The sequence below is a fragment of the Silene latifolia genome, chromosome 11 (assembly GCF_048544455.1).
Source record: "Silene latifolia isolate original U9 population chromosome 11, ASM4854445v1, whole genome shotgun sequence".
In the NCBI taxonomy this organism is placed as follows: domain Eukaryota; kingdom Viridiplantae; phylum Streptophyta; class Magnoliopsida; order Caryophyllales; family Caryophyllaceae; genus Silene; species Silene latifolia.
Window position 1 is genome coordinate 37,019,074 of NC_133536.1, and position 21,738 is coordinate 37,040,811.

Sequence of the window (21,738 nt, forward strand, 5' to 3'; positions counted from 1 at the left end):
TCCACAAATAACAACGGGGTCAGTATTACTCAACAAACAAGATAAACAAATGCAATAATCGTCTGATCATCACCAATTCCCAAACATCCAAGCTCACATAGTAACCGACTACACACCAAAGTGTGTAGCCCTGCCAGATTACCCATCGCAACAGGTAATCCTCGCCGCCAGTGGGTGACCGCAACCGATCCCACCTAGTCCAGCTCCTCAACGAGCGACAACGATCCCTGTCCCTTAATGTGCACATCCCCTCCCGTGGCGGGTTCCACGGAGGGCGAACTAGGGTGTGAAGCCACTCCCGCAAGTGACTCCACCACAATCACAATCACATGACATCGCAGTCATCTCAATCCCCTCATACCAACATTGTCACAAAAACCTCCATACTACGATGATCAACAGACAACGATAATTACAACAACAAGTCATGCAAAGCACAGTAAACTGAGTAGGGAAACCCTACCTTAGCAATCAACAGCAGTATGCAACACGAACAATCAGAAAGTCTCCTCTACGAAGTCTTCTCCTATACAATGATCATGCAACACGATTACACTTTGTACAATTCCCAAAATCCCCTTCTCATATAAATGTACAGTGACCCAAAAATACAAATAATCACGAAGATAAAACTTACCAACAGTGCAACGAGAACTTATACGCAAGGACCACGGCGATTACCCACACAATGACGCTACGAAATGCTTAAGAGAAGGATTAGGGAATGATTTGGGTGTGATTAGGGTAACGTAGAAATGATAAAGCTTTTGAAATGATATTAGAAACTGACGCGGTTGTATAAAATACCCTAAACATTCCCTAATCAAACCGTCGAAATAACACTCCGCCAAACCGGACACTCGGTCGAGTAAGTGCATACTCGGCCGAGTGTCCAATACTCGGTCGAGTATTCACTATACTCGGCCGAGTATTCCTCGGCAGAACCAAAATAACACACAACCAAAGCACTACTCGGCCGAGTAGGCTCTACTCGGTCGAGTAGTCACCAAGGAAAAACCGTAGTGTTACATGACCCGAAAATGACCCGATACAAAACCACCAAACCCGAAAATGACCCGACAAAATATAACTCTAATTGAAGTGAAAAGACTTGAAATGACAATTTCTCTATTATTCATTGACCCGAAATAACCCGACCCCAAATAACCCGACCAACAAACCCGATACAGACCTGAAACCCGAAATGACCCGTCCCAACCCGAGTTAACCCGAAATCAATGAGAAACCCGAACTGACCCGACCCGAACCCGACCCGTTGACCCGTTTTGCTAGGTCTATCTGAAATAGACCCAAAATCGAATGAACCTGAACTGTTTCAACCTGAATTGTTTTAATCCAAACTGATATATACCGGAACCGATTTCAACCCGTACATTCCAGAAATGACCCGAGTATACCTAGGCGTCACATCTAGGGTGTCTTTTTGTACATGAGTGTCACCCATTTGACGTCAATGAATTAATATTATATCGTAGTTATACAAAAAAACATTATTTATTACTTTTTTAAAAATAAAATATTCGTATTATATCCAATGTTTTGAATAAAGACCTAATTCCTTGACATCCGATCCGATTATGACCTGACTCGAATCTCATCTGCTCTGATATTAACACGACTCAAACTTTATTTGCACTGGTATTGACCAAATTCGAACCTGAACCGATCCGAAATATTTACAACCGATTAAAACTCGAACCTTTACTTTCTCCTTTATTGTGTTTTATTATGGTCCGCTTGTACGAAAATCTCGTAAAACATGCTAAAAATAAAACATAAAAAATTGACTTAAACACATTAATATTAATATATCAATAGATTTTGCTTAAAATCTTCTTATATTATATCATCTTACAACCTTCCTTTATTTCCATCTTTATTTAATTCATTTATAAGAACCGTTTACATTAAGATGATTATAAATGAGAATTGGTGAAATTTGTGTGCTAACATATAACTATATAAGCCTATCACAAAGTCTTGTTTTACGGAATTATCGGTCTTAAATTTAACACATGTAAAGTATACCCAAGTGGGATGAGTAGGCCAAAAGAAGAATGCATTGGAAAGATAAAAAAATTGTTTTATATACCTATGTGGAGTGATATTTAACCCGTCTAATGCTTAAGACGGATACCGTCGTCTTAAACAAGACTAGTTGAACTCTTATAGAAAATCAAGTAGAAGAACAGTACACTAAGTCTTGCTTATGACAATCTTTTCAAAAAGACCCTTCATAAATTACAACCCTTCCTTCATTTGAGAATACTCATGTAGTCATGTTTGAAGAATATGACAAAATTGCATTGGAAAAGGTAAAAAAAATTGTCTTATATTCACGTAGAGTGATATTTGACCCGTCAAAAGTTTAAGATGGATACTATCATCTTAAACAAGACTAATTGTACTCTTATAGAAAATTGAATAGAAGAACAGTTAGTCTCGCTTATGATCATCTTTTTAAAAAACCCTCATAAATCGCAACTCCTTCTTCACTTGTTGTCTCACTTAATGCTTATGATAAGGCTTTTTAAAAAACCATCGTTCAATTAAGAATCTGTAGAAATAGTAGCCGGACTTCACAATCATAGTTTGACATCCTTCATTATTTTTTTCTTACAACTTATTTTCGATTTGCTATATGCTCTACAAATGTCGATAAAGAATTGTATGACCTCCAAATTTCTATTATAAAAAAACAAAAAAAAAAAGATCCGTGACATACCTAATAACTAGGGTAGTTACCTACTGCATCGTCTTTGTTTACTATTCTCGAAGTTGTACCAGAATATTTCACATGGGATTGAAAGACATCGAGTCAACGGAGCGTAACAGCAATTAACTTTTGCATGCTTTTTGTCACCTCAAAATTTTAAACCAGGCTTAAACTAGAAAAAGTTAAAACCACGGAGTTTACTGTGTCTTGGGTAAAATAATTAAGCATGCCTTTGGGAAAATGTGTTACTGTAAGCGGCCATTAAGGGAACAAATCTACGACACAATCACTGCCTGTGCAATCTAAGTTTACTTTGATTTACTTTACGTGCATGGCAGAATTTTATTTTCTAAGAAAACTAAATTATTCACTTCTTTATAATACTCCTAATTGTTTACTGTATTTGTTTGCAGGTTGCATTGGTTAGACATCATGGAATTGGTCTTTTTAAGTGTAGTGTCAACCCTAGATAAATTAATTTAATGGTTTGAGAATAAGAGGATTCATCAAGTGATATTTTTTACTTTTTAGAAAAATCAATTCGTCTAATAAGTGTCTTTATTCGTAACGTGAAATGAAATACTATTGTGTGTTTGCATACAATTTAATTAAGAACTATTTTTGCGAAAATAAATTACGATTTAAAACTAGCTTAAAACCCGTGCAACTTTGCACGGGTATACTTGTGAACATTTTTCTAAACATCATTCAAAGTTATTTTAAAATAATCTATATATCTACCTAAAATATCTAAATATGAGTAAAATTACATAAGCATCTTTGAATAGTTTAGCTTCAAATTATTGATCATAAGTTAAAAGCATGAATAAATATATGTTAATAATGTAATCATTATAACTAAAAACCAAACTATCACATGTTAATAACTAGATTTTGTGCCCGTGCGTTACACGGATTATAATATTGGTTCATCTCTCAATATTAACTAAAAAGATATGATATTATGGATGACATGAACATAAATGTGAAATTATTGTTGGAGTCAAATTTAATTTATCAACCTCTTTATTTAAAAAAAATATTTAAATTTAAATTTTTATTTTATAATTTTTAATTTAAATAATTATCTAATCAAAACTAATTTAATCCAGATAATTAATAATTGTATTATCAATAATTATCCTCTTTATATATAGATAGAGTCCACATTGTACCTAAAATAAAGTTAGGAACAATCTCCAGATTCTCCACTTCCCTCATCTTCTGAGGTGATAGTACCACCACCACATTCAAGATCAACCAAGAACTCTCTCACCCCAGAAGCCATAAGGTGATAGATAAAGTGGATTTCGTCCTAAATTGGTGTAGTATAACTTGTATCTTTAAAGTAACAGCTTAAAAGGCTCACAATCCAATCAACTACTAAAAACTTGGTCGAGTTCACGACAATAATACCCAAATTAACCTACAAAATATCACCCTATCTCCCCATATCTGGTGTACTTAAATGTATGGTTTGCACAAATGCCCAATCTTAACTGCACTATCAAGATTGTGTTATCTGGAGTACTTCGTAATTCTCTTGGCAACAGCTGATATAATTCCTAAATAAAATCGGAAGCAACCTCAAAGTTTAGCTCGTAAAATAGGGAAAATCCCTGCAGTTCCTGTAACCACCAATCTGCACCACAATCCAAACCATTATCAAGAACACATTAAACTCAAAAGAATTAAACTTTCAACAATCAAACAAAATAGGGGGTGGCGATCATTACTCATTATTGAGGGGACAATTAAACGGAAAAAAAAATACTCTGTTTGACAGCATAGCATTAACACTGACTGTCGCATGCCTCGACTTAACAGACATAATCTCACCAACAGCAGCCATCCTATCCATCTCGCGTTTGGAATCCAACGCTCTATTCTCCAAAGCCTTCATCCCATCTCCCATCTCTTCCGCATCCCTTTTTCTCTTTTTTCTCAACTAATTCCTCCTCATCCTGGTGTCTCCACGGTTCAAAATTCCTAGACGCACCCGCTTCAACAGTGTAGTCGGAGTTTCTTGGATTAGTTTTCATTGTTATTTCCGCAGAGCAGTTGGTGCACTTAATGTAAAACCTCGCAATTTGAATACCAAGGTAATCCTCTCCAACAACGTCTTCTTTTCTAGAATTAAACTTTGTACCCTTTGACATGTAATTACCGCAAGTATTACAGCGAATACTCATAGACAACATTGTGTGAACCGTCACCTGCTTGTTTTTCGGCTGCTTTCTTTTCGGTATCTTCGACGGATCGAAACCCGGTGGATAGTATTTATCGACCACTTTTCTTTCTCCCATGTTTTAGGCGAGGGTGTTAATAATCATGAATATTGAAAGAATTTTCAGAGAGAGAAACGGAAACTGTAGTTTAGGAGTAGTAGTAGTATTGACAGGGTACATACTGGTTGCATTATTATATCCTCATTTGATAACATGCATGGTTTATATATATACCTACTTTGTAATATAATTAGTGTTTTACTCCCTCCATTCAACTCCACACTACCATTATCTATTTTGTACACTATTCATAGTTAAACATTCAATTTCAATTTTCTCCCAATACATAAGTGAAAATATATTCATGTGGGATCTTGTTTTATTCGTCTTTACGAGTACATTAAAAATATCTAACTTTTATATTTTTCGCAAATACGTAGCTAACGATATTTAGCGCGTAAAAGACGCGTTGGCAAACGTGAAAAAAGAAAGTGGTAGTGTGGAGTTGAATGGAGGGAGTAGTTCTTAACAAATTCAAATGGAAAATAGATTTTTGTCAGTTATGATTAATTATAATATAATTATTATATCTTTTGCATTATCTGTGTAGCCAAATTTATATCTTTTCGTACATATTAATATTAAAGTATATAGGTGTCTTTTGCATTATCTGTGTGGCCAAATTTATATCTTTTCGTACATATTAATATTTAAAGTATATATAATTATTATATCTTTTGCATTATCTGTGTGGCCAAATTTATATTTTTTCGTACATATTAATATTAAAGTATATAGGCGTCTTTTGCATTATCTGTGTGGCCAAATTTATATCTTTTCGTACATATTAATATTTAAAGTATATAGGTGTTTTACAAAAGTTGGAGATTCTAGAATTGCCTGAAAAAAGCCTCTTATATATATATATATATAGAGAGAAAAGATCATTTGAGTCCTCCTCTTACCTTTGAGTCCATGAGTTCTCCTTAGGGCCATTGGATGAGGGAGTTGAAGGGCTGAGATTGAAAGCAAAAAAAAGGGAATTAATGTCTAATTAAACACTTCCCCTCTCTACTTTACTAATCCACCTTAATTAAATATTAATACACTATATAACCATTTTTTTCACACACACTTCTCACTCATCCCTCACAATATCATCCTCTCCCCCTCTCTAAAATCCCAAATAAATCAAAATCCTCCAAAACAAAAAAACCCACTGCTCCCCACTTCCAAAACCAAAAAAAAACCCAAAACAAAAATCTCATCATCACCACCTTCCACCGTGCCACCCCACCACTGGCCACACCACCGCCACCACCACACCACGCACCTCCCCCACCCCGACGTCTGCCACCAACCTTTTCTCCTTACCTCTCATTCCTCTCTCAGACCGCCACCTCATCTGCCCCACCACCACCACCCGCCGACCTCCCTCACGATCCCCACCACCCTACCCGCACACCCACTAATCCACTTACCCACCACCAGTCCTCCTCCTCCCAACACCCACCACCAGCCTCCCTTCCGACACCCACCACCACCGGCTACCTCCAGATCTGACGCCGCCCTCCCTCCCGATCCCCACCACCACCTCTCCTCCTCCCGACATCCAGCGACTCTCCTCTCTCCCGACCCCCACCACATTCCCCTGCCGTGGTGGCCTTCTTCTCCTTCTTTTTCGTTCCAGATCTGCGTCTTTTTTTTTTTTTTTTTTTTTTTTTTTTTTTTTTTCATTTGGTTTGGTGTGTTGTGTTATTGTTTTTTTCGATTTTCAGATCTCTAGTTACATGCATTCTTTTCTTTTGTTTTTTCGATTTTGTTTAAATTCTTTGTTAAATGATCTCTAGTTACATGCATTCTTTTCTTTTGTTTTTTTCGATTTTGTTTAAATTCTTTGTTAAATGGGTAATGTTTTAACAAAGACCTGTATGTTCAATTTTTTTTTTTTTTTTTTTTTTTATTTTTTTATTTTTTTAAGATCTCCCTTTTTTTGAATTTAGATGTCATTTCTTTGTTAAATGTGTAATGTTTTAGAACTAGGTTTTGTTTTTCATATTTCGTATTTAAAATATCGTCTTATTTTTTTTTTCGGGTTTTAGTATGACATTAGATATATTTTTGAAATTTTAGATCTAGGTTTCGAAAAACAAATAAAAACAAAGTCGATGATTAAAATAACACTTTTTCGGCTAGAATAACACTTTTTTCGGCTGGAATAACACTTTTTTCGGCTAGAATAGCACTTTTTTTCGGCTGGAATAACACTTTTTTTCGTTAAAAAATTACACTTTTTTCTAATGAAAAAAAGTGTAATTCTAGCAGAAAAGAGTGTAATTCTAACGGAAAAAAATATAATTCTAACAGAAAAAAGTGTAATTCTAACGAAAAAAAGTGTAATTCTAAAGAAAAAGTGTAATTCTAGCGGAAAAAGTGTTTACCGTTAAAATTACACTTTTTTCTTTAGAATTACACTTTTTTTCGTTAGAATTACACTTTTTTCTGTTAGAATTACACTTTTTTTCTGCTAGAATTACACTTTTTTTCATTAGAATTACACTTTTTTCTGCTAGAATTACACTTTTTTTCGTTAGAATTACACTTTTTTCCGTTAGAATTACACTTTTTCTGCTAGAATTACCCTTACTTCTATTGGACTAATGTTACACTCTCAATGGACTTGGTTATATTCTCATTGGACTTATGGACTAATGTTACACTCTCAATGGACTAAAATTACATTCTCAATGGACTGAAATTATACTTTTCTTGACTAAAATTACACTTTTCTGGACTAAAATTACATTCTCCTGGACTAAAATAACAAATTCATTGGACTGAAATTACACTTATATGGACTAAAATAACACTTTTTGTTGTTAAAATAACACTCTTAAAATGCTAAAATTACAATAACTTATGATAAAATGACAAAAATTCAAAATATTATTCGTTAAAATCACTCGGAAAAGATTGAAGTTAAACTTGTAAAACGCTAAATTCTCGAAAATATTTCTTAAAATTACACTTTTTGCCGTTAGAATTACACTCGTAAAATCCTAAAATGTCGAAAACTTGTTATAATAAAAAAAACGAAAAAAACGAAACAGTCGAAAACTTGTCTCGAAAAAAAAAACGAAAAAAATCGAAACTGAAAAAATGTTAACAAAATTTTCATAAACTTTGAAGTATAAGACAAAATATGGTGTTAATTGTGTATGATAATGAATTAGTGAATGTATTATTAAAACTAGAGAGAGAAGTGAATTCATTAGTGTTAAGTGTGTTTTTTGTTTTCAATCTCAACCTTCCACCATGCATGATCCAAGGGTTGTGGGAAGGACTTATGGACTTAAAAAAAAGGGACTTAGAAGAACTTTGCTCTATATATATATATATATATATATATATATATATATATATATATATATATATATATATATATATATATATATATATATATATATATATATAGATTCGGGATCCTGTGAGAACCATCAAGATAATGAGAACTGTGAGAACCACTTACAACCCTTAGATCTTATAAAAAAACGGGCGGCTGAGATAAACTCACATATTCCCCCAATCCCCATACCCCCAATCAGCGTCATTTTAAACATTTGCTTTCTCGCTCTCTCTCACTTCGATAATTTGCGATAATATTCTTCATTCACTGATTTAATCTCTCGATTATATATGCAGAAATCACTGTAAGTTCATCATCTTCGCTCCAATATTTCTCTAATTTGTATGCAATTCACGTAAATCGTTTATCCCTCTAATCATGAAACCCTAATTTTTGCAATTTTCCTATGTTAGAATCTTCAAAATTCACTTTTTAATTGGCTGTTGTTTAGAGTGAAATTCGTCTGTTTATTCATTTATGTTGATTTATATGATTACGCTCTCAATTTGTTTGATTTATGGCGTATGGTTCGTGATCCGTGAAATTTAGACGTTTTGCTATGAATGCTTGAAGTTCTGTGTGGTAATTGCTTCATAATATTTCAATTTTAACAATTGTTAACACATTAATTAGAAAATTATTAATGAAGAACTGAGTGGCAAGTTCTGCTGTCTTTCTCACATAGTTGTGTCGTTTCTCCATACGAAGACGAGCAAAACGCAGCGCAGATTGTCCACCTCTACCGTGCTTTTTTGGAAGATCCACAGTAAACTTGTGAAGTACCTCCCTTGTATTCCCACTCAAGGTCCCAAAAAGGGACCCATTACCATCCATGACTATGAAACCAAACTTGTCATCCGACTCCAGAAGCTCATTCAGTGCTTCTGCATGGAACTTGTTGTCACACAGGTACAGTGAGGCGTTTATTGGCCTAAATGGCTCAAAATCAATAGTTACTTTCTTTTCCTTGCCATCATCTGTCAAAATGGTTCAAGTGTAAAGCACGAGTCCATTAGGAGGGACCTTGTTATAGAGCTTTAACCTCTGTTGGGCAGACGTAATGGCTGCCAACACAGATTGACGGTTGACTCTACTCTTAATGTTGGAAGCAGTTCCGTACTCATCACCCAACATCTTTGCCACACGAGAAATCTGATCGCGAGGAGGCATGATAAGAGAAATCATGCTGGTTCCATTTCCCCTAGCAGCTTCCAATGCTTTAATCAACTTCTTGATCTTCCATATTTCGATGTTCTTGTCAGTCTCTATTATTATTTCGAAATTTAGACGTTTTGCTATGAATGCTTGAAGTTCTGTGTGGTAATTGCTTCATAATATTTCAATTTTTGAGGAATAAATTTCGTAAAATTGTTAGTAGTAGGTGTAAGTGAGAGTTTGTTGGCAGAATGATTCTTACTGGAACCACTACTAGTAGGCGTTCTCGTCATTGTTCTTGCAGCAGGTAATGATTTCCTTAATGGGACAGAAACAGAAGGAAGGTGTTTATCAGTGTTTACTGGCTGTCCAATGCTACTTTGTCTTACAGGTGTGGCAGTTAAAGAAGTTTTCTTCTTGGCAACCGGGAGTATCAATCCTGATTATGCCCCTAGATACAAAACCATGTTCTCAGACGAGTTTCTTTTCTTACTGATATCGCAGGTTAGTTAGCTTTGTCTCATGAAAGTTATGTATTAAACTAATGTTTTACTGCAGCACTTTCATTAGTATTTTGTATATGTGTGAGCAGGGATCATTAGATGACTTGAACAAGCATCTTAAGGAACAGGATACAGATAGATCTTTTCCGAGCCAAGTAATTATTCTAGTGTCCTAAATTAACTTTGAATTTTTGTTACTAGCATCATGCTATTCTTCAGGTAAACCTGATATCGATTTTTGCGCATTGTTCTGTATGTTTCAGCCAATTTTTTTTTTTTGCTTTCATCCAATTTTTGTAATTAGACTGATATAGTGATATGTTTACTTGACTACTTAATTTATTTATAGTGTAATATCAAGGTTATTAGCTCAATGGTAGAGCGATGTGCATATTTTGCACAAAGTATGGGTTCGAATCCCATATAGCCTAATAAATAACAAATCCCATGATTTTAGGATAGTTGTCCCGTGTACATGCATGAAATAGGGTTCTATGTGCATGAAATATGGTTCTATGTGCATGAAAAAGTTCTTATTATGATAATAATTACTGTTGGTTTTAGACATTAATTTTATATGGGCATGAAATAAGATTCTATGTGCATGAAATAAGGTTCTATGTGCATGAAATAAGGTTTTATGTGCATTAAAAAGTTCTTCAGTTGCACTAGTTGGTTATATTATGTTACTAATTATTGTTGGTTAAGGACATTAATTTTCATTATATGTGCATGAAATAAGGTTCTATGTGCATGAAATAAGGTTTTATGTGCATGAAAAAGTTCTTATAATGATACTAATTACAATTGGTTAGGGACATTAATTTTAATGGGTATGAAATAAGATTATAAGGGTATGAAATAAGGTTCTATATGCATGAAATAAGTTTCTATGTGCATTAAAAAGTTCTTCAGTTGCACCAGTTGGTTATATTATATTACTAATTACTGTTGGGTAAGGACATTAATTTTGATTATATGTGCATGAAATAAGGTTCTATGTGCATGGAATAAGGTTCTATGTGCATGAAACAAGGTTCTATGTGCATGAAACAAGGTAAATGTCTGTGAAGGAGATTTAATATATTTATCGGCCTTTTCAGGCATTTTAGGCTTATGCATAGAAACTACCAGTCCTTGGCAATTACAATGTAAAAGAATGTAAAAGAAACACCGGTATTTGCTAGCCAATGTGGGAATTGAACCCACATCTTGTGCACTGCACAATGCTCTCCCGTTTGAGCTAATTGGCTCTCGAAATAAGTAAAATTGATATACTAGTCCTTAAGGAAACCGTTTCTTTGTTTGAAAGCAAGGGAAGGGAATCCAAGTTCGCGAGAAAGTTGAGTGGAAAAAAATTGATATACCATCAAGTAGGTTTGGAAGTTGTACCATAGTAATGTAGCAGCAAGAACTAGATAGGAAAGTGAAAAGGGTAAAAGGAAAAAAGATGACTGCAGTCAATCAGTAACTCAGAACTATAAACCAGCTTAATGTAGTCCAAATGAATCCCAGTTACTCTACCAACATTGGCCTCGGCGGTCTAGGAGTTGAGCTGACTTGTCCTCACATAATTACGCCAATAAAATTAAAATTAAAACAATCATTACCAGTTCAGACTTCAAATTACATGAATACACAATCTGTTTCTCAAGCAACATTATATAAGACATGATGTACACCTTGTCCAATATGCACCTAGAATCGCCAACAGACGCAACAGTCACAGTCCACCCATCAATCACAACAAAGGTGACTGTTGTACCAGAGGTTTCACCTGGTAATTGGTTGAAACAGACAATTTAATAAATACAAATAATTATATAGCTGTAAGGACTAAGGACACCAACTAGGATCAGAACCAACCTTTCTGCCGGAATTCGATATCAGTTTTCACAAACCCAGCAACCAACGCTCTTGGAAGAGACTGAAGCCACTCTTCCCTACTAACACCTTCCGGAATGGCACTTAATACATTACTCAACAAGTTCTCCTTAGCATATATAGCAGCCAATATTCCATTATGCCCATCAAATATCTATACAAAACACTCAAATTTCAGCTAAATACCCAAAACCAAATCAACCAGAGAAACTCACAAACATTCTAAGTAGAGACAACAAGTTACCGCGTAAACAGAAAAAGATGTGGCAGGATTCCCAGGAATTATGTGGCAATCAGGTTGAACAAGAAAATAATCCTCCCCTTTCTTGGCCAAAGCTGCCTGTCCAACCTTAATTAGATGTGTTTGGTAAGCTGCTAACCCTTGAAAGGAGAACGCGTGCACCCGCCAACTTGTTATCCCAACTGAAGATGTCAGTCCCGTCATTAGCGCCCAGAGAATTCAAGAAATCCAGATAATACGTCTGTTTTGTGGCTCTATACAACCAGGTGCACCCATAGCAGTTATCCTTGTAACCGAATACGAGCATAGAAAGGACAGACAATGGATTTAAGAGAATCGCTGTAAGCACCTCTATCTTGTATAGCAAACGCATGACTTTCTTTGCGCTTGTCAAAAGCATACTAGCATACTTTTGATCACAAAATTCATTAGCTTGGCATATCATTTCAACTAATGATATGACGATTATAAAATCAACTAATGATATGACGATTATAAAGACTATCAATTTCACGAAATTGACTCCCCAATTTCTTGTTTCAACAAATTTATGTAATTTAAATTTCTGCAACCCTAATTTCTCAATTTCCTCAATCTAATTCACGAAACCCTAATTTCACAAGCATAATTCATCAATTTCGAAAGTTAATCGACGAATCAAAAAATTAATCTAAACCTAATTTCACAAACAATCTAACACGATAATCAAACCCTCAATCCAACTAATTTAAATGACGAATTGAAAACTTACAAAGAGATCAAAACATAAACGTTAATTTCACAAAAAAAAAATAATCATCAATTTCGAAATTTTACCTCGAATTAGTAGGCTCCATTGATTGAAGCAGAGTCGAAGAGGTACATCGTTGAAGAGATTGATCGTTCAGTATGTGACGATCGATCAATCGTAGAGAAAGAAAAAGTTAGGGTTGATGTTGTTAGTCGAAGAGAGAGAAAGAAAAGAGATATGGAAAATGACTGGAAAAATTGGAATTCGTTTGATTTTTTCAAAAGTAAAGTCGTCCGTATTATTTATTATTAGATTCAATAGTGGTTCTCATGGTTCTCATTATACTAGTGGTTCTCACTGGATCCCGACCCTATATATATATATATATATATATATATATATATATATATATATATATATATATATATATAGTAATAAGATCAAGTGAGTCCTCCTCTTACATTTGAGTCCATAAGTCCCATTATGGGCCATTGGATCTTGGAAATGGAGGGCTAAGATGAGAACAAAAAAATTAAGGTTAATCCTCTAATTTGGCCATCTTCCTCTAATTTTCTCATTAACTACATTAATCCTCCTCATCTTTCATTCACCAACTCATTATCACATCTCCTCATTCTCTCTCTATATCTCACTCTTCCATATTCTCTCCAAAAAAACCAAGAAAAAAAAAAACCCAAAAAACCAAACAAATAAAAAACCCAAAAAATCCAAATAAATCATTTACTCATCTTTTCCTCATTCACCATCCAACTAGACCTGGCAAACGGGTCAACCGGGTCGGGTTCGGGTCGGGCCAGTTTGGGTCGGGTCATTTCGGGTTTCTCAAATTTTCGGGTTAGTTCGGATCGGGTCAGTTCATTTCGGGTTACGGGTCTATTTCGGGTTTGTTGGTCGGGTGTGTTTCGGGTCAAGCGGGTCGGGTTAATTCGGGTCAGGCCATTTTCGGGTCAAAGATCAAGAGAAGAGAGACATTTCAAGTCTATTAGGGTCAATTAAAGTTATATTTTGTCGGGTCCTTTTCGGGTTGAGTGGTTTCTGATTGGTCATTTCGGGTCGGGTCTGTTACGGGTCCATGAAAGCTCGGGTCATTTTCGGGTCGGGTCGGGTCACTTCGGGCTTCGGGTGTCATTCGGGTTCAGCAATTCGGGTCGATTTCGGGTCTCGGGTCATCCTTTTCGGGTCGGGTCAATCGGGTCGGGTTGATTTTGCCAGGTCTACATCCAACTACCACCACCAACCGGAAACCACCACAGTCGCCAACCGCCACCGCCGCCGTCGCCGGCCGACGTCATTTTTTTTTTTTCTTTAAACTTGATGTTTGAGTGTTCTTTTTATTTTTTTTGTTGTTTTTTTTTCTCCTTATATCGTCTTGCTATATAATATTGTTTTAAATTTGTGAGTTTTTTTAATTTTAATCTTAGATCTACTAAAATAGATAAATTTTCATTGACCCGTTTTTTTCTTCCATTTCCGTTTTTTTTTTTTTTTTTCAAATTTGATGTTTTGGTCTTTTTTTTTTTTTTTTTTTTTTTCCGGTTGTTGACATTCTTACAAATTATAGTGTGATTTTAGTACTAAATCTATTAGTTATGAAATCTCATTTTTTACTTTTTTCTTGTTGATATCACTTTGTTAATATCCGTCTTGTTATATATATTTGCCAAATTTCGTATTTAAAATTTTGTCTTGGTATTGTGTGATTTAGGATCTATTAAACTTACTTGTTCGGTTAAAATTACACATTTTTGGTTAAAATTACACTTTTGTCCGTTAAAATTACACTTTTTTCCGTTAAAATTACACTTTTTTCGGTTTAAATCACAGTTGTTTTCCTGTTAAAATTATATTTTTTAACGTTAAAATTACATTTTTTTCTGTTAAAATTACACTTTTTAACGTTAAAATTACACTTTTTTTCGTTAAAATTACATTTTTTTTCCGGTTAAAATTACACTTTTTCCCGTTAAAATTATACTTTTTTTCGTTAAAATTACACTTCCGGTTAAAATTACACTTTTTCCCGTTAAAATTACACTTTTTTCTGTTAAAATTACACTTGTCTTCATTAAAGTTACATTTATCTCTATTATTAAAGTTACACTTATCTCTACTAAGGTTACCCTCTCAATGACTAAAGTACGCTTTTGGACTAAAGATAGAACAATTTGGACTGAAGTTATACAAATTTGGACTAAAATTACACAATTTGGACTAACTAATGGAGTTATTTGTAAATTGCAACTTACACAATTTGGACTAAAGATACACAAATTTGGACTATAGTTATACAATTTGGATTAAAATTACACTTTTATGGACTAAAATTACACTTCCGTGGACTAAAATTACACTTTTGTAGACTAAAGTTATACATTTGTGGATTAAAGTTACACATTTGTAGACTAAAATTACACTCTTTTGGACTAAAATTACACTTTTGTGGACTAAAATTATACTCATAAAATGATAAAAGATACACACACTATCAATTTACTAAGTTACACTTTAGTGGACAATGATTGAAATTACACAATCTCAACGACTCAAAATAAATGAATTGTGTAAATTTAGTTCAAATTGTGTAATTTTACTCTAAATTTAGTCGTAAATAGTGTATTATTAGTTCAAAATTATTCGTAAATAGTGTATTTTCAGTCCAAAATTGTAGTTTTAGTCCAAATTTAGTGTAAAAAGTGTATTTTTAGTCCAAATTTTGTATTTTCAGTCCAAAATTGTATAATTTTAGTCCAAATTTAGTTGTAAATATTGTATTCAATTTAGTCGTAAATAAGTCCATTAGTTAGTCCAAATAGTCCAAATTACTTAGTCCATATTGTCCAAATTAGTTAGTCCAAATTGTCCAAATAATCCAAATTAGTCTGTCTAACTTTAGCCCAAGAGTGTAACTTTAGTCACTAATAGAGATAAGTGTAATTTTAACAGAAAAAGTGTAATTGTAACAAAAAAAAGTGTAATTGTAACAAGAAAAAGTGTAATTGTAACAGAATTGAGTGTAATTTTAACAGAAAAAGTGTAATTGTAACAAAAAAAAGTGTAATTGTAACAAGAAAAAGTATAATTGTGACAGAAAAAGTGTAATTGTTATAGAATTGAGTGTAATTTTAACAGAAGAAGTGTAATTGTAACAAAAAAAAGTGTAATTGTAACAAGAAAAAGTGTAATTGTGACAGAAAAAGTGTAATTGTAACAGAATTGAGTGAAATTTTAACAGAAAAAGTGTAATTGTAACAAAAAAAAGTGTAATTGTAACAAAAAAAAGTGTAATTTTAGTAGGAAAAAGTGTAATTATAACAGCAATAAGTGTAATTTTAACCAAAAAAAGTGTAATTGTAACAGAAATAAGTGTAATTGTAACAGCAATAAGTGTAATTGTAACCAAAAAAAGTGTAATTGTAACAGAAATAAGTGTAATTGTAACAGCAATAAGTGTAATTTTAACCAAAAAAAGTGTAATTGTAACAGAAATAAGTGTAATTGTAACAACAATAAGTGTAATTTTAACCCAAAAAAGTGTAATTGTAACTTTAATAGGAAAAAGTGTAATTTTAGCGGACAAAAGTATAATTGTAACAGAAATAAATGTAATTTTAACCAAAAAAAGTGTAATTTTAATATACAAAAATTGGCAAATACATATTAACAAGACGGATATTAACAAGGCGAGATTTAAAATTCACAATTAAATATGAAAAAAATTATGACAAAAATTCAAGTAAATCTGAAAAAATTTATGACAAAACTTCACAAGAAAATCTGAACAAATTTTAAATACAATAAAATCACAAGTAGATTTAAAAATATAATTTGTTAACAAAAACCGTCTCACAAAACACCAACCACCCGACAACAACACCACATCACCACCACGAACATCATCACCATCCACACGCCTTGAATATAAAATAAAGACGATAAAAAAAATTGAGATCTAAAAATTACCAATAACAATAAATTATTAAACGAAACTGGAAAAAAAACCAAACAACAAAACGATTTTGTTGTTGTTGTTGGTGGGAGAGGAGGCGGGAGGATTTGAAACGAAAAACGAAAAAGAAAGGGGAAAAACGAAAAAAAAAAAAACCAAACACCATCAACACGGCCGTCGGCCCAGATCTGAAACGAAAAACGAAAAAAAAATTGAAATGAGGAGAGGAGGCGGGAGGATTTCGAGGCTGTGTTGTTGTTGGTGGGAGGCTGGGTTGTTGGTGGGAGGGAGATGATGGCTGGGTGAAGGTGGTTTCGGGTTGGTGGTCGGAAAGAAAGGGTGAAGGTGGTTTCGCGTTGGGGTTGCGGGGTTGAGGGTTACAGGGTTGAGGAGGAACGGGGTTGGGGTTGCGGGGTTGAGGGAGGGCGACGTTGGATGGTGGTGGGGTTGTGAGGTCACTGGCTGCCGGAGGAAGGAGGGCGACGTGAGGAACGTTTTTCATTTTCTTTTTCTGAGATTTTTTTGGGTTTTTTTTTTCTGAGATTTTTTGGGTTTTTTTTGTTTGATGAGAGTAAAATGAGAGAATGTGAAAGTGAGATTTAGAGAGGGAGAGGAGAGTGTGATAATGAGGGAAGGAGTGATTAGTGAGAAATTTAATTGAGTTGAGGAGGTAATTAAGGGAGCTTGATTTCTAGCTCTTCATTGAGATCTAATCTCACCCATTGATTCCCTTCATCCAAAGGCCCATATAAAGACTTAGGGACTCAATATATGTAAGGGACTTAGGAGAACTTGACACTATATATATATATATATATATATATATATATATATATATATATATATATATATATATATATATATATATATATAGAAATAGGATCATATGAGTTGGGTCAATAATGGTGAGTTACCCCTCTAAATCTAGACCATTCATCTAATCTAAGATGGATGGCTGAGATTTAATGTTGATCAACATATAAGAACCCATCTTTTTCCTCAACCTCATTCAATCTTACGTTATTTCAACTATCTCCTTCCCTGCTAATTTTATCTACTGTCAAACCCTAATTTTCATAACTCAAAACAAAACAATAGAACAATTCAATCCACGATTTCAACATCTATACAAATCTCGATAATATCAATCCTCATATCAATCGTTTACCGTTCTTTGCGATTAAACTTGTGCATAAATCCTAATAAATCACATCGACATATTTACTATATTGTGCAAAATCAAGGGAAACTCTAGAAGAGGAATCAAGAATTTAAGATTTATACTCAATCTTCATCCTCAATCATCATCATCCTTGTTCTAATTTGTCAATTAAGGAGATTTCGTCATATTGATTTCGTTGTCACTTTCGCTTCATCTCCGTATTTTTCTTCAATTTCACTATAGTTAAGCACTAATTTTGTTATTCTAGATGCGATTTGTGCGTTTTCATTATGGTTCTTGTTTAATATCCGTTTCATTTTCATTGATTTGTTACTTGTGTTTACCATGTTAATCTGTTAACAACAGTTGTTGTATTACTTTGACCGAGTTATTGTATTATACAAATTCAGTTATTGTATTTTGCAGTTACTTTTTTTGTTGTTGTTTTAATCTGTTAACAACAGTTATTATATTGTTTTAGCCGAATTATTGTATTATTCAAACATACTTATTGTATTGTTTTAAATTAGTTATTTCAAATTAAAGTTGTTGTAAGATGACGTCTTCTTATATAATCTGTTTAAGTTGGTTATAGTAATAGTACATCTCAATTATTGTATTGTTTTAACTTAGTTATTTAAATTTGTAATTATTGTTGTGGTCTTATATAATCTACTTATAGTTGTGTAGTTATTTATAACTTACTCCCTTTTTGTTTTTATTTCTTTCAGTGAACTTTTGTTGTCTACTTGTTCAGCCCACATCAATAAGCAAGAGATGGTTCTCGTCGGGAAGAAATATTGGTGGAAGAAACGTGAAAACAACGGCAAGACACGGTTCTCGTTGGAAGAAATATTTTTAGACGTTGTAATGAAGATAAATATATGTAATATTTGTGATGTTAATATTGTTAGATGTATTATTTGAAATGCTTAGATGTAATGATGATGATGCTTAGCTATAATTTATTGGAGATATTTGAGTGTAATGTGTTGGAAACAAAATAGTTATATAATGAAAGTAAGTGAATTTTTGTAGCCTTGTTATATATGATTATTTCATTTTTCAGATTTTTTAATTGCATTAACCAATCTCAATGATTGATTGAATGCAAATGACTAGTTATTCAATTAAAGAAGATGAAAACAATCACAAGATAGATATATGAATATATTTGAGTTTCATCTCAATACAATAACACGATTTACTCATTACAATAACTGAGTTTCTACATTACAATAACTATAAATACCAGAGTTTTACATTACAATAACTCAGTTTCTATACTACAATAACTGAGTTTCTACATTACAATAATTGAGTTTCTACATTGAAATAACTACAAATACCAGAGTTGCTACATTACAATAACTGAGTTTTCCTACATTACAATAACTGAGTTTCTACATTATAATAACTGATCTTTTCAATTAAACAAGATGAAAACTAACAACACATGACCAAGTATATACATCAATTTTTCCATTGAACGTCAATTATCTGCGTCTATCTTGATTCAACCTGCAAATCACCAAAAAATAGAATATAACTTAACAGAACATCATATAGAATGATTCGGTCAATATATTACAATAACTAGACTGTAAAGTAACTATAATTGACTTTAAACAACTAAAGAGTGAATAACTGAATCACATATAAAATAACTGACTTTATTCATTACAATAATCGAGTTTCTACATTACAATAACTACAAATACCAGAGTTTCTTCATTACCATAACTGAGTCTATACGTTACAATAACTGATTTCCTACATTACAATAATCGAGTTTCTACAATACAATAACTGAGTTTATGCATTTGAATAACTATTAAATAACCACGTTTCTTCATTACAATAAGTGAGTTTCTACCTTCAACTAGACATTTTAACATACAGTTGGTGTGCTAAGCTAGATTACCAACAATTTTTCAAGATTATGATGATAAATCACCAAGCAAATGCCAACGTTATGATAGACAAGTATATTAACGGAATAGCAATTGACATAACTCCCAAAGCAACATATATTGACTTATATAATCTACGATTACCTTCGTTTTTTCGATTTGTGCCAAGTTTTTTGCAAGTTCTGGGCAGAAAATGTCGATTGATTCATGTATTAATCAAATTGAACAAATATGATGAATTAATTTTGTGTTTTCGACTTGAATTAATCAAGTTTTTATGAATATTTGATTGAATAACATCTTGAAATTGAAGAAAATGGGAAAACAGAGAGAAAGAATAAAGAAATTAGGGAAGAAAAAAGAGAATATGAAGAAGATGAAGAATACAGGAGGCTTAATTTTGTTAAGCGTCGTTTATTTTGGTAGGTTAGGATATATTTTGGTCTAATCTCAGTCCTTGATCTTGTTAGATCCATTGGTATATAAATGCGGGGGTAACTCACGAAAAGTGGCAAACTCACCGGATCTTGCCTCTCTCTCTCTCTCTCTCTCTCTCTCTCTCTCTCTCTCTCTATATATATATATATATATATATATATATATATATATATATATATATATATATATATATATATATATATATATATATATATCTTACACCTTTATAAAAAGTGTGAGCCTCAAGTTACTATTCACTAATGAATAGTAACTTCTCTAATGAATAGTGATACGGGATTGGGTTGGGCTGCTTTATGCGGGTTTAGGAACTCAACGATTTGGGCTTGACTGGTTCACTTTACATTCTACATTATCCTCATCATTCATCCCCATCATTCCTTATTCTTATCAAGCCCAAATGGTTGTTATCCCTCCTCGGTGTTCCTCTTCAGTCTTCACAACCACACCTTTTTTTTTTTCATTTCTATCATTTCTATGTGCACTTTCCACAACCACTCCTTTTCCCCTTCCTTATCTTTCCCCCTGTGCTTCTTCTACATCCACACCTTATCCATATCTCCTGCTCTGCTACCCAAAAGATGAAATGGAAACCTAATGCTTTAAGAAAGTCAACGAAGGTGTCGAATCGAAAGGTAATTTTGTTTACCATTAATGTTTGTTAATATGATCGGTTAATCTTTCGATTAATTATTTGATTTTGTTTTGGTGAATTTTTCGATTTACTGCGCCATATCTGATTATTAGAATGATGGCGCCGTTCTTGTGATATCTAATAGTGAGGCTTGGTTTTATTTTTGATTGGTTTAGATACCATTTCTGAATGTTAGGTTTTGCCTATTTGATTTTTTAAAGGTTTTGATGATTTTTTTAAGGTCTTGTTTCTTTGATTTGATGAAATAGGATGTGGAGATGTTGATTCAGTTGAAGATGGTGTTGCCTGGTTCAAATTGGCAGATTCATTCCGTTCATCGACATTCTGGTATGGTTAGTTTTCGATCTTATCATTGGTTTTAGCTTATTCCCCCTTTATTATTATTAATACTTTTTGTTTGATCGATGATGATTATTAATGATGATGATGATGATGATGATGAAAGTTCAGACCATCGAGCATTTTTGGAATAATTTTAATTGTACGTTTTATATGCTAATGCTATCGCGCAATATTTGCTTAGTTTTGTTTCTTAGGTTTACTCAAAGAAGACATTGGGTCTAAGTTAAATGGTCCTTCCATCCTCGCATTTGCTATCAATAGCAGTACTGCAATCAATTCAAATCTAAATCGTCAAACTGATTCTAATATAACTTTGATCATTCAAATAGCGGGCTTTCGTAATAGTTGCCTATTAGATT

The 21,738-nt window shown here is 33.2% G+C and overlaps 2 pseudogenes; both read right to left on the bottom strand.

The window, feature by feature from the left end:
* Positions 1–4,331: 4,331 nt before the first annotated feature.
* On the bottom strand, positions 4,332–5,043 carry LOC141613243 (uncharacterized; annotated as a pseudogene).
* Positions 5,044–8,962: 3,919 nt separating this feature from the next.
* Positions 8,963–9,819, bottom strand: LOC141613244 (eukaryotic peptide chain release factor subunit 1-3-like; annotated as a pseudogene).
* Between the last annotated feature and the right edge of the window lie 11,919 nt (positions 9,820–21,738).